This window comes from Bison bison, unplaced genomic scaffold (assembly GCF_000754665.1).
Source record: "Bison bison bison isolate TAMUID 2011002044 unplaced genomic scaffold, Bison_UMD1.0 scf7180017863938, whole genome shotgun sequence".
NCBI lineage: Eukaryota > Metazoa > Chordata > Mammalia > Artiodactyla > Bovidae > Bison > Bison bison.
Genome location: NW_011494510.1, coordinates 87,385 through 99,196, shown reverse-complemented (window position 1 = coordinate 99,196; position 11,812 = coordinate 87,385).

Genomic DNA, 11,812 nt, shown 5'->3' with positions numbered 1-11,812 from the left:
AAGTGATGAAACTCCAGTACTTTGGCCACCTCATGCGAAGAGTTGACTCATTGGAAAAGACTCTGATGCTGGGAGGGATTGGGGGCAGAAGGAGAAGGGGATGACAGAGGATGAGATGGCTGGATGGCATCACTGACTCGATGGACGTGAGTCTGAGTGAACTCCAGGACTTGGTGATGGACAGGAAGGCCTGGCGTGCTGTGATTCACGGGGTTGCAAAGAGTCGGACGCGGCTGAGCGACTGAACTGAACTGAACTGAACAAGGATTTAGGAGCTTTGTGTCAGGTATGGGTCAAAAACTATAAAGGCAGAGATGGAGGGACCGATAAGTATATTTTTTATATCTCACACAGAGACTCTGTTTTTCAGAATGGAGCAGAAAAAAAGATAGCTGAGAGTCTTATCCTCATGGAAACTACATCCCAATAGTAAGAGAAAGAAATAATAGACATAAATATAAGCCATACAAAATTATATAGGAAGTTTCTCAAGAAATTTTGCTGTAACATTTCAGAGAAATGTCTGTCCACTCCTCTCCATCCACTAACTGCTTTAAACTTTCTGCACTGCCCCAAACCTCTGCCACTTGTGTCTATGGTTTTGGGCTTCCCAGGTGGCTCACTGGTAAAGAATCTTCCTATCGATACAGGAGACATGGGAGACATGATTTCGATCCCTGGTCTGGGAAGAATCTCTGCTGGAGGAAATGGCAAGCCACTCCAGTAATTTTGCCTGGGAAATCCCACGGACAGAGGAGACTAGCGGGCATGGGGTCATTCAAGAGTCAGATATAACTGAGCGTGTCTATGGTTTTGCATATGCTTTGCACACTCTCCACTGGGTGTCATTCCCTCCTCTTTACTCACTGTGCATCCCTAATTCTATTCAAGAGTGATCTACCAGCAAACCTCTTTCTCAAAGATTCAGAAGAGATGGGAGCTTCATTACCCTGAAACAGTAATTTTTGTCTTCAAGCTTTGCTAGCAAACTGCATGGAGATGTTCATCATAATAAATCCCTTTGATTCTTTAAGATTTGTTATTCCATTTCCTCACTTAACCTGTGATTTTTGTAGATGCATGTACTCTGTGCCTGATACTAAGCAATCCTCAATAAGATCATGAGTATTCAGCAATCACATCTTCTTGCAATTCAGGACTGATGCTGAAGCTGAAGTTCTAATACTTTGGCCATTTGATGTGAAGAGATACTCATTTGAAAATACCCTGATGCTGGGAAAAATTGAGGGCAGGAGGAGAAGGGGACGACAGAGGATGGGATGGTTGGATGGCATCACCAACTCAATGGACATGAGTTTGAGCAAACTCCAGTAGATGGTGAAGGACAGGGAAGCCTGGCATGCTACAGTCCACGGGTTGCATAAAGTTGGACGTGATTTAGCAGCTGAACAACAACAAGCTGGCTAAAGATAAATAAATGAATGAAAAAGAAATTTAAAAGAATGAAAACACCTTGCCATATCTAAACTATAGCAAATAAGAAGAAGCAATGTATTTAACTTTGTTAAAATCATCAGTATTCGTGTCTTTCAAATCTGTTTGAAAAGTGAAGAGGGAAATGAGAGAAAGAGAAATGAGAGAGAAAAAAAGGTTTAGAAAAAAGGCAAAACAAAGTATATTTTGTGATATGACTGCAGTTTTCTGGTGAACCTTAAAGTAATTACAGACTTAAGCGAGCTATGTCCTAGTTTTCTTATTTTGTTAAATCTATGTAAGATTCTCCCAGCATGTAAGCAGTTCTCAAGGAATCTTTTGTGTGTGTGTTAGTCACTGAGTTATGCCTGACTCTTTGTGATCCCACAGACTGTAGCGCACCATGCTTCTCTGTCCGTGGAATTCTCTAGGCAAGAATACTGGAGTGGGTTGCCATTTCCTCCTCCAAGAGATCTTCCTGACCCAGGGATTAAACCCAGGTCTCCTACATTGCAGGCAGATTCTTTACTGTCTGACCTACCAGGAAAGCTGAAGGAATCTTTTAGGTGCTTTTAAAAATCTGTATTAACATCACAGAGCAGTTTGGCTCACTAGGGCACTTCTATTTTAAGAGACCTGATGGCATGTGCATGCTTGTATGTGTGTGTGCTAAGTCATTTCAGTCATGTCCAGCTCTTTGTGACACTATGGACTGTAGCCTGCCAGGTGCCTCTGTCCATGGAATTCTCCAGGCAAGAATAGGGGAGTGGGTAGCTGTGCTCTCCTCCAGGGGATCTTCCCGGCCCAGGGATCTAACTTTGCTTCTTTTATGTCTCTTGCATTGGCAGGTATATTCTTTACCACTAGCACCACTTGGGAAGCCCTATCTGATGGCACACCAATAGCCAAAGAAGTAAGTGTAACTGAATGAATCTTCCCTGATGGCTCAGGTAAAGAACCTGCCTGCAATGCAGGAGACCCAGGTTTGATCCTTGGGTCAGGAAGATTCCCCTGGAGAAGGGAATGTCTACTCACTCCAGTATTCTTGCCTGGAGAATCCCATGGACAGAGAATCCTGGCTTGTCCATGGTGTCGCAAAGAGTCAGACAGGACTGAGTGACTAATACTTTCACTGATGAATTGGGGAAAGGGGTGGGTGTTTAGATTTTTATTCTGTTCTCACACCCACAGACCTGAACTTGTCCTTGTCTTTTAGCATCTCCATTTGCTTATCTCAGCTTGAATTTAAAACTGTTGGAGGATGGGAAACATAGAAGGATATTTTAGAGAAAGTGTTAGATGGAAAAGTGTATCTTACAATTTCTGGTTTACACAAACACACCAGATAGAGAGATAGAAAGACACATCTTTCAAGTGCCTCTTACATGCTAAGTGCTTTACATACCTTCATCTCATCACATCAGAGTTTTGAAGTGGATATTATGACTATTCTTCAAAAACACATTGAGACTTAGAGAGAGTGAACCACTTTAAAAAAGGTGGCAGTGTTAAGAAATAGAGACAATGGATTCAAATGAAGGTCTGCCCAGACTGAAACCCATACTCTCTGCACCAAATCACTGCTGAATGCAATCTCTTTATAAAAAAAAAAAAAGTTCATTTCCAGGGGTTTGGAGTTAGGTGGCAGAACAGACCATACTCTTTCTTTACTTTGAGATCTTCCCCAGTAATACAGAAAATCTTGAAAGCAGGGAATTTGGAATGGAATTCTAATTTGCATGGGAAGTTCTACAAATCATTCTTTCATATCCCTATTTATCAAGTCACATTAAAGATCAAAGTCAATCACTTATTTTGAATTTAAGCACTTTTCAAACTATTATTTATTTGTAACTGTTAATATGTGCATGTGTCTTTGCCCAGCAGTGAATTAAAAATTTTTGACTACAAGCTTGAGTATTTCTTGCATTAAATAACTAACATAGGAAATTCAATATAAATTTTATCAAATAAGACCAAAAGCCAGAGAAGAACTAATGTCACCTCTTTTATTTGCAAAACATGGGTTCATCCATCTATAAAATAGGCTAAATATAAGTTCTATTAAACAGTGGTATCTAAAAATGCCTTGAGGTCTTCAAGAGAAAGCATCATTGGAATGCATTGTTGTTAAAAGAGTAACAATGATATAGAGTGATTTGTCATAGCATAATTAAATCATATGCAAAGGTAAAGACAACACAGAGAAGTAACTACAATTCTAAACTACTATAGTCATTACCCTTATATCCAAACACACCTTAAAGATGTTAAACAGTTTCTGATATACTTGTAACACGAAACTTAAAAGAAGGAATATCACAGAATAGATTGGACTAGATTCCCTTTTCTCTCCCTTGTATACTCACAATACATGGCTAAATTTCTACGTTTTTATAGCTTTCTAAGTACTAAAATACAGATTTTGCCTATGTTCACTCATAGGCTTTTGAGGGAGACCTTTATTATCTTTGCTATTTTCTGTCTCTAATTTCTGCTGTACAGTACAGATGCTCAAAATTTTGTGTTAAATATTTACTAAAAATGCATTATTGGTAATAGGTCTTAATTGAGATAAAACGATACAAGTTTTTGGAAATAGTTCTAAAGAGAAACTGTGAATTACATGCTAATGGTTTTAACAACTTTTGACAGTTCCATATTATCTGCCAAGTGAAGTCTATAAAAGAACAACTCATGCACGGTGAGGGGAGAGGGTGCTTTAATAAAAGAACATTGGTTAAAATGCGCAAAAGGGGCAGCATAAGTGAGAGTCTGAGCTCCAGCAGACTTAAGAGTCCTCTTAAGAGTCTGTTTAAATACTTTGTATCAGATGTATTACAGAGTTGAATTAAGATGGTGGTGGTAGAATATGTGTGAAAATTCTTGACTTAGAATTGGTAGAATTTGGAGACTGATTAGATATAGTAATGCAATAGACAGTGGCTATGTTTTTGAAGTCGGGTGATTCTGAGGCCGAAGCTCATTAAAGAAAAACAGAGGAGGGAGGAAGGAAAGAATGGTTCTGGGGAGATAAGATGCTTTCCATTCTGGACATGGATTCCTAACGACTTCTAAGCACTTCCTATGTGCCTTGGTAATGTATGCTGCTATCTTCTTTAAGTAAAAGTGATATAATTTTGACTTATTTCCTTTTATCTACAGTGAAGGCTGAGAATAATTGCTAAGTTTCCATTTTATCCTCTCAAAAAAGTGTTGTCAGGTTAGCCTTTAGTATTTCCTTTGCTGGGCTAAATTCTAGTTTAACTATCTATCTGGCTTCTATTATCTGGTTCAATCATAATCTCTAATACTCTTTATACTTTGGCCTTATTTAGCCTGCTTTATATTTATATACATATATATGTGTATTTATATTTATATATATTTAAAATCACCTCTATCTGGGCAATGTAGACAAAAATATAGACTGCATTCCATTAAAGTGAGAAAATCATTCTCAAAGTATGCAGGGCATGGAAATGATGCTCACAGATAGAGATTGTTACAGATGATTCATAAACCTGGGTACTCTTTAGGGGCAAACATCCATGCCATTCTTCCAGAAATACCTCACTTCACTCATTTGAAGGGGACGGCAGTGCAACACCTTCCAATGAGTAACATTCTACTCAAACAAACTCATCTGGGGGAAGCCCTCACTGACTTTCCATTGTTAGGCAAAGCCACATATTGTATCCTTATATTCCTCTCCTTCATAGCATTTGCAAGAATTGAGAATGTACTTCCATGTATATAACTATTTGACTAACTCTGCTTTTGCCAGCAGAATATACCTTCACAAGATTATATCTATTTCTTATCAAAAATTATACTTATAATGTTCAGTGTAAACCCTTACAAAAACATCTAATAAATATGCAATGAAGGGGTGAAAGAGGCTGGAAAATTAATGTCAATATGGAAGAGACTTCTGAGTCTAAAATACATGATTCCATTGTTCCATTTAACTCTAAGAAACTGATTTGTTATCCTGTCAGAAAGTTTTGGGGTATTCAGTTTTCAAAATCTAATTTATAAATGAAGAAAATATATATTACAGGAATCATATATATATATATGTGTGTGTGTGTGTGTGTATCATATTATGACTTTTAGCACAAACATAAAATAAAGCAAATGAAGATAAAGTCCTGGACAAGAAAACATATTCCCGTATTAGATCTGCTGGCAAGCTTCATATGAATATGGAATAAATTGTTGATCTACTTATATGCATGAGATAGTTTGTTACAAACATTTATTTTTAGAGAATGTCACTTTCTAACTGCACAATAAATTGCTGTTATTTGCATAATAGAATTGTTTGCTACTTTGATTTTCTATCCAGATTGGGAATTATTAATATTTAGTCATACTTGAGATGGATGCTTTGTCACTGAATATGTTAAGTGTAAAGTGTATATCTCCATTGTAGGTTTTATTTTCATTGTTACACTAAAACACACATACTCATCAAGGCTTCATTGTGGCCTTGTTTAATGTCTGACAGTCAACAAATATTTAATGAACTGATGTTCAAGGAGGGTCCAAGAAGTAAGAGTTACTTTCAATTTCAAGGATGTTTACAGATCAGCAGCATAATTTACTTATTGAACTTTGTTACTGGTAAATTTACATAACCATTTTATGGTTGGTAAAAGGACATTTTCTAATGAACTCAACTTAATTGAAATTAAGAAATTATTAAAGTCTTAAAGTTTTCCAGGCATTTTTGAGTGCAAGTTTTTTAATTTTAATATATAGTATATTATAGTATCACATTTAAATAGATACATATGCAAATTTCATTTTGTGTTCTGTGACTTTCATGTCATTTTGTTTTCTTTCTTTATTCCAAAAGCAATAAACTAACAAATACCATCACCCTCCAATAAGTAGGAAAAAACTTGAGCACCTGATACAATGATACACTAAAAATTGTTTTCAAGAGGAAAATAGAAGATATACACCTTCTTGTATATTCATTCCTACTGAATATGGTCATGGGTGGATATCAGATGCTTACATATGGAGAGTCTACAGAATTGCTTAGAAATATGGAGTAAACCTCAGGGAATCAACAATATTACTGAGGCCCTCTCTGAGATGACAGCCATCCACTGAGAGGTTTTCTTTGATGCAGACAGAGTTAATAGTATCGACTGGGCCACCCTAAGTCCTAGTAGAGAACACTAGGATCAGACACTAAATTCTCAAGTTTCCTTTCTGTGGGAGGTTCCTTCTCTGATTCTAAAACTCTCCCAAATTTCCCTTCGGTATTCTCCAATACGAAACTTGGCTATTATATTTCTAAGTGTAATCCCAAAAGTCGCTCTGAGAATTTATATCACTGACATAACTGTAAGATGCATTCTTTCTTTACTGTACTTTTACCTGCTGTGAAGATAGGGTCTTGTGTAATTATTCATCCTTCTGTCCCTCATACTCAACATGGTGTCTAGAGTTTTGAAGGTGCTCAGTAATGATAGCTGAATGACTAAAACTATATTTTTAACTGTCTTACTTCACAGAAAATTTGAAGTATATAATATGCCATGCTAGCACAGTATCTAGTGCAGGGTGCCTCATTTTTACTTTCTCAATGTGGTTTAATGCATTATTTTCTTCTTTCCTAAAATGTAATAAATGACTTTTAGAAAAGTTACATTCAATTACAGAACCTTGGACACAGAATATATCCATGGTAAGTCTAGGTATTACAGGCATTATTTTGTCTAGGTGTTATTTTGACTTGAGTTCCACAATAACTCTCTCTACTCCACCATCATAAAAACAAGTAATGCACATTTTATGTGGTACATTCAAAAGGCACTCTGGGAACAACTGGGGTTTAATATCAGTTATCATGGTTAAATCAGTTTGAGTATGTGGACACTTTGGGAGAAGGTCACTTAACCTCTGAATTTCTTCAGATGACTTCTATCTTATAGACTTTTGTGAAGAGTAAATAAGTTAATGTATTTAAAATGCTCAGCATAATGTTTAATACAGAAAATATCTCGATAAATGGCATTATACATATTCACTACTTCTCTACCGGTATGTTTTAAGTGTTTAGGCTAACATTAGAATATAAATAAAAATGGAAACAAGAGTAACAATAACAATACTTCTTCACCAAATTTTACACCAGGTTAAAGACTGAGAAAACTACCATTCTTGGGGAAAAAAAAAATGATAAAGTCAAGTTGGCAATTACTTAAGAAATTTGAAGCATTGTAAGAAAATTATATCCAATAATTTTAAAGTAGATAGTTCAATTTATGCACAGACATACTTTGACCTTTTTAAAATTTAACTGGATATGTGTATGATATGCCTACCAAGCTTTCTTAACAAAAACTAGGGAAAGGACAGTTCACATAGTGCTAGCCATGAAATGATTAAATGAAATTATCGCAAGCTCTCACAATTCAATGGATGGGAAATGTTTAATAATATTACTCAGAGAATCATATGATTACACAGGAAATGGCATGGTGTTACACAGAAAGTGGCACCAGGGCCATGTTTCTGCCAAAAGGCTTAAGCTTAAGAGTCAACCAGGAAGATAATGCGCATGACCCAAAAAGAATAGAGTTAAAATGTCTCTTCTCTCAGAGTAGAAAAGGGAAGAACAAAGAACACTCAGAATACACTAGAGTAAAAATTTAAGAACTGTGCAAACAAGGACATAAACATTTCCTTATGACATGTAATGACCAGCAGTCATTTTACAAATACATAGTTAAGAAAGGTGAGACCATAGAAATAAGACGGTTAAAAGATTAAAGATAACATGAATTTGGAGCAATATTAGTGAAGCTGACCTTTCCTTCATAGGAGTCCTGACAAGAATATGGAATCCTAATATAAAGGAGAAAAGAACACAGAGTAGCATATGTAAATGAGCAAAACTTGGAAACTGCAAGAAGAGTAACACGGCAGTGCCGTTCATTCTTTAATCAAAATGAGCTGACATTTTTCACCACATTTTTGGTAACAAAAGAACTAGAAAACATTGTCTGAGACTTCCCTGGTGGCTCAGTGGAAAGAATTTGCCTGCCAATGCAGGGGATGTGGGTTCAACCCCTGGTCCAGGGAAGATACCACATGCCACGGAGCAACCAACCCCATGCACCATGCAGCACAACTTCTGAGTCAGTGCGCTAGGGCCTGCGAGCCACAGCTGCTGAGCCTGTGTGCTGCAGCTACTTAAGCCTGCGTGCCCTAGAGCCTGTGCTCTGTAACAAGAGAAGCCACTGCAATCACAAGCTCTCACCCAAGGAAGAAAGAATAGCCCCTGATTGCCCCACCTAGAGAAAGCCAGTGTGCAGCAAGAGACCTACTGCAACCAAAACTAAATAAATAAATACTTTTTTTTAAAGAAAGTATTATCTGAATCAACTTTTAATTTGAACTCTGTAATAAGATTATATGTGTAAGACAATTGTAAAGTATAGAACATATGCATTGCTTGAATAGTTGTTTAGAGATTCTTACAGTGTTAATATTCTGAGTTAAAGAACTCATCTGGGAAGTCACACAGATAACAATCTATCAAATAGATTAAATCTGAAAAGTTTTATGCAATATACTATCATCTTCACAGTATAATGCTGTACTGGGCTTATTTAATATGATATGTCTAGGTCTCAGAAGTTATTTATTTAAAGGAGATATTTTGTTTGAAAGTATAGTTTAAGCATCATAAACTCACTCTGGAAAATCTCCAAAATCTTACTTGTCAAAATTATTTGCCAAAAATCCTATGTTTGTTTTTTATGATACTAAAGAAACTATTTTTTTTTAAATTTTTTCTAAATGGAAAAAGCCTTCTACATGATATTTTTCTTTCACACTAAATTTTGAAATTTAGCTTCAACCAAAAAATGTTGCCATAGGGCTATGACACTATTAGCTAAATACCCTGAACTTTTTCTTCAGTAAGAAATGTGGTGATACACAGAAACAAACACACAAGATTGAAGGAACATTTTTGATAGTATAAGAAAGTGTTTGCTTATTATCATGGGATTAAGTTCATTTTCAACTGTTCATTGGTGCTGTGGGAAAGCATGGCTCTCTCCTGAGCTCCTTGGCACAAATCCACAGAGGAAATAAAAATTCAACTCCATATTTTCTTAGTTGGAAACACATACCATTTGCTGTTGAACAGGCATTAAAGCAAAACAGAGTCAATAAAGCTAAATGACTGGTCAATGCAGTGAACTTACAGAATTTTTATTCCACCATTAACAATGACCATTACTTCTGTAGTATTTATTGCATGACTCACACGTCAAAATCAATCCAGCACAATGAGAACCCAGTCTAGTTGGAAAGAAAATAAAACAAAACAAAAAAAGCAATGCATCATAAGCAATGCATACACAAATGCATACAGTGCATCATAAAATGCATGATGAAGAAGGACATTAGAGGACGGATTTGAGTTATAGTTGTGGAAGAGGTAGTAAGTGAATTTTAAGAAGGATTAGGGTATCTCTAGGATCAAGTGGGCCTTAGAAAGCCTCACTACAAACAAAGCTAGTGGCGGTGATGGAATTCCAGTTGAGCTATTTCAAATCCTAAGATGATGCAGTGAAAGTGCTGCACTCAATATGCCAGCAAATTTGGAAAACTCAGCAGTGGCCAAAGGATTGGAAAAGGTCGGTTTTCATTCCAATCCCAAAGAAAGGCAATGCCAAAGAATGTCCAAACTATCGCACAATTGCACTCATCTCACACGCTAGTAAAGTAATGCTCGAAATTCTCCAAGCCAGGCTTCAGCAATATGAGAACCGTGAACTTCCAGATGTTTAAGCTGGTTTTAGAAAAGGCAGAGGAACCAGAGATCAAATTGCCAACATCTGCTGGATCATCGAAAAGGCAAGAGAGTTCCAGAAAAACATCTATTTCTGCTTTATTGACTATGCCAAAGCCTTTGACTGTGTGGATCACAATAAACTGTGGAAAATTCTGAAAGAGATGGGAATACCAGAGCAACTGACTTGCCTCTTGAAAAACCTATATGCAGGTCAGGAGGCAACAGTTAGAACTGGACATGGAACAACAGACTGGTTCCAAATAGGAAAAGGAGTATGTCAAGGCTGTATATTGTCACCCTGCTTATTTAACTTCTATGCAGAGTACATCATGAGAAACGCTGGGCTGGCAGAAGCACAAGCTGGAATCAAGATTGACGGGAGAAATATCAATAACCTCAGATATGCAGATGACACCACCCTTACGGCATAAAGTGAAGAGGAACTCAAAAGCCTCTTGATGAAAGTGAAAGAGGAGAGTGAAAAAGTTGGCTTAAAGCTCAACATTCAGAAAACGAAGATCATGGCATCTGGTCCCATCACTTCATGGAAAATAGATGGGGAAACAGTGGAAATAGTGTCAGATTTTATTTTTGGGGGCTCCAAAATCACTGCAGATGGTGATTGCAGCCATGAAATTAAAAGATGCTTACTCCTTGGAAGGAAAGTTATGACCAACCTAGAGAGCATATTGAAAAGCAGAGACATTACTTTGACAGCAAAGGTCAGTCTAGTCAAGGCTATGGTTTTTCCAGTGTTCATGTACGGATGTGAGAGTTAGACTGTGAAGAAAGCTGAGCGCCAAAGAATTGATGCTTTTGAACTGTGATACTGGAGAAGACTCTTGATAATCCTTTGGACTGCAAGGAGATCCAACCAGTCCATCCTAAAGGAGATCAGTCCTGGGTGTTCATTGGAAGGACTGATGCTGAGGCTGAAACTCCAATACTTTGGCCACCTGATGCGAAGAGTTGACTCATTGGAAAAGACTCTGATGCTGGGTATGATTGGGGGCAGGAGGAGAAGGGGACAACAGAGGATGAGATGGCTGGATGGCATCACTGACTCAATGGACGTGAGTCTGAGTGAACTCCGGGAGTTGGTGATGGACAGGGAGGCCTGGCATGCTGCAATTCATGGGGTCGCAAAGAGTCAGACATGACTGAGCTACTGAATTGAACTGGGGATGATTTAAGAACGTAAGTGTGTATATGTTGATTTCTCCATCTAGAAGGACATCAGGACTGAGGACTGAAGTAATTTCAGTACAATCAAAGTGCGAATTAAAGATGATGAATTGGGAAGTTGGTTTTCACACATATGCACTACCATGTAGAGTAAGATAGATTGCTAGTGGCGACCTGTTGTATAGCACAGGGATCAGCTCGGTGCTCTGTGGTGCCCTAGATGAGTGGGATTGGGAGTGGGTGGGAGAGAGTGTCCAAAAGAGAGTTGATATATGTATATGTGTGGCTGATTCACTTCAGTGTACAGCAGAAACACAACATTGTAAAGCAACTATACCCCAATTAAAAAAAAAAAAAAAG